This window comes from Chrysochloris asiatica, unplaced genomic scaffold (genome assembly GCF_000296735.1).
Source record: "Chrysochloris asiatica unplaced genomic scaffold, ChrAsi1.0 scaffold00024, whole genome shotgun sequence".
NCBI lineage: Eukaryota > Metazoa > Chordata > Mammalia > Afrosoricida > Chrysochloridae > Chrysochloris > Chrysochloris asiatica.
The window spans coordinates 10,209,536-10,212,867 of NW_006408542.1; the positions used below are offsets into that span (position 1 = coordinate 10,209,536).

The 3,332-nt window shown below is 40.1% G+C and overlaps 1 pseudogene; it reads left to right on the plus strand.

Moving 5' to 3' along the window:
- Positions 1–1,904: 1,904 nt before the first annotated feature.
- LOC102817593 overlaps positions 1,905–3,332 on the plus strand; it is a 3,918-nt pseudogene continuing 2,490 nt past the window's right edge.

Below are 3,332 nucleotides of genomic sequence, written 5' to 3' on the forward strand. Positions count from 1 at the left end.
TGATTTTTAACCTTTTAACCAGCCTAAAATAAGAGAGAAGATCTAATTTGGAAAACAGAGCTACCCATAATGCCAAATTAAATATAACTCCTATAATAAGTCAAATATTAACTTGACTAGAGACACATTTCTATGGGCAAATTTGTGGCATACGAGAGATCAAAAATATGAATCCAGCACCGTAGATATTTGGAATTAGGAAATTTTTATTGATATATCAATGAATCTGGATCCTGGCTAAGTGAATACTACTCCTCAGAATGTACACGTATTTTCTATGACAAGCCACCTTTCTAGCCTTTATACGTTTTAATTTATTGGCATTTTTATGTCTTTCTCTATAATATGTTTGTGAGATTTTATGTGAAGTTGCACTAAGAGTGGAGTAGGACTTGACAAAACATTTTGAACTACATAGAAAGGAAACAGATGAACACATTTTAAAATGTTAACAAGAATGAGGACACTGTTTTTGGTAGGTGTACTGCATGCAGTTGGTTCCGACTCACAGCAACCCCATGTAAAACACAACAAAATAAGGCCCAGTCCTGCATCATCCTCACAGTTGATGCTGTTTTAACCTATTGTTAAAGCCATTGCATCAATTCATCTTTTTGGGAGTCATCTTCTTTTTCACTAACACTCTAATTAACCAAGTGTAATGTCTTCCACTGGCCCCTCCTGATAACATGTTGAAAGTATGAGACAACTGTTGCTAGCCTCACTTCTAAGGAGAAGTCTGGCTATACATCTTTCAAGAAAAAATTGTTTTTTTTCTTCTGGCAGTCCATGGTACTTTCAATATTTTTTGCCAACACCATAATTTAAATATATCAATTCTTCTGTGACCTCCCTTATTCTTTGTCTAGTTTTTGCATGCATATGTTATTGGTGTTGTTATTGTTAACTGCCATCAATTTAGTTCCTATTCATAGCAACCCTGTGTATGGTTTCTAAGAAACTGCTGGTGAATTTGAACCACCTACCTTGTAGTGGTTAAGAAGCTCTGTTAGCATAGCAGTTACCTGTCGGGCTACTAAACCTCAAAGTCAGCAGTTTGAAACTACCAGTGGTTCTGTGGGAGAAAGATGAAGCTTTCTGCTCCTGTAAAGATTTACAGCCTCAGAAACCCTATACAGGGTCGGTAGCGTAGTGGTTACGAATCGGGCTGCAAATCGCAAGTTCAGCAATTCAAGACTTCCAGCTGCTCTGCGGCAGAAAGATGAGGCTTTCTGCTCCCGTAAAGATTTACAGCCTCGGAAACCCTTTACAGGGTCGCTATGGGTCGGAACCGACTCGACGGCACTTAACAACAACAACAGAGTTGGAACTGATTCCACAGCACACTACCACCACCTTGTGGTTAGCAGTCCAGGGCTTATCGTACAGTGCCACACCAGGACTTCTACATACACATGAGGTGATTGCAAATACCATGTCTTGGATAGGGCATATCTTAGTCCTCAAAGTGCCATCTTTGCTCTTTAACACTTTAAAAAGGTCTTTGCAGCAAATTTGCCTAAAGCAATCTTCATTTGATTTCTTGACTGCTGTTTCCATGGTCTTTCATTATGGAGCCAAGTAAACTGAAATCTTCAACAGCTTCAATATTTTCTCCATTTATCTTGATACTGTTTACTGAACGAGTAGTGAGGATTTTTGTTGTCTTTACATTGAGGTACAACCTATACTGAAGGTTGTGGTCTTTGATCTTTATCAGTAACTCTTCAATAGCAGGAACTTAATAAACAGTTACTAGTTACTCTGCATTAAGTCACTGTTTTCATTTACTCAATTAACAAGGATTTACTGGGGAGGATGCACTAAAACTAGGGAGGGGAGGCGGCACCAAGTCTTGGTCCTGGTTCCTCTCTGAGTGCCTTGCCGGAGGGGAAGGAGTCACAATGTCCGGTAGCCACCAGGCCTGATCAGGCTCCGCTGGGATGAGCCTTGGCTCCTTCATGGCCTTTTCCATGACTTCTGTGTCCTTGTCCTTATCCTCTTTCCCTTCATCCCTTTCTGTGGTGGCTTGGGTCGCAGGCCTGTATCTGGAGACATGTCCTGACTCAGCTGCATGGCAAGATCCAGCACCCACGTACGTGGAAGGAACTTGAGCCTAGGAAGCAGCAGCAGGCAGCGACATCTGCCCACCCCGCTCTGCAAGGACGCATCAACTTCCATGTGGACAAAAGCACCAACTTCGTATGCCCCATCTGTTTGATACAAGTGAGGAAGTATACATGAGGAAATGGGGCCACAGTTTTTGCTACAAGTGTATTCATCGAAGTTTGGAGAACAATAAAAGACGGCCTAAGTGTAACTATGTTGTGGACAATATTGACCATCTGTATCTTAATTTCTTGGTGAATGAACTCATTCTCAAACAGAAGCAAAGATCTGAGGATAAGAGGTTCAAGGTGGACCACTCAGTGAGTAGCACCAATGGGCACAGATGGCAAATATTTCAGGATTTATGGGGAACTAACCAAGATAGAAATGACAGAAATGATGCTGGAGAACTCATGATAGAATTCTGAAAAACCAATGATTTGTTCATTTCAAATACCTTCTTTAGACAGCATAGAGATGACTATCCACATGGACCACACCAGATGGAATACATAGAAATCAAATTGACTACATCTGCAGAAAGAGAAGAAGGAAAAGCTCCTTATCATCAGTCAAAACAAGGCCAAGGGCAGACTGTGGAACAGATCATCAATTACTCTCATGCAAATTCAAACTGAAGCTGAAGAAAATGAAAACAAGTCCACAAGAGCCAAAATATGACCTTGAATATATCCCACCTGAAGATCATCTTAAGAACAGATTTCACGCATTAAACACTAAAGACAGAAGACCAGAAGAGTTGTGGGATGACATTTAGAACATCATACATGAAGAAAGCAAAAAATTATTGGGAAGATAAGAAAGAAGGAAAAGGTCAAAATGGATGTCAGAAGAGATGCTGAAACTTCCTGTCCAGTGTAGAGATGCTAAAGCAAATGGAAGAAATGAGGAGGTTGAAGAGCTAAACAGAAAATTTCAAAGATCAGCTCGAGAAGTTAAAGTCAAATATTACAATAAAATATGACAAGATCTGGGATCAGAAAACCAAAAAGGAAGAACATGCTCAGCACTTCTCAAGCTGGGGAACTGAAGAAAAAATTCAAGCCTCGACTTTGTTATTAAAAGATCCTCTGGGAAAATTATTGAATGATGCAGAAAGCACCAAGAGAAGATGGAATGAATACACAGTCACTGTACCACAAGGAAATGGTTAATGTTAAATCGTTTCAAGAGGTAGCATATGGTCAAGAGTCAATGATACT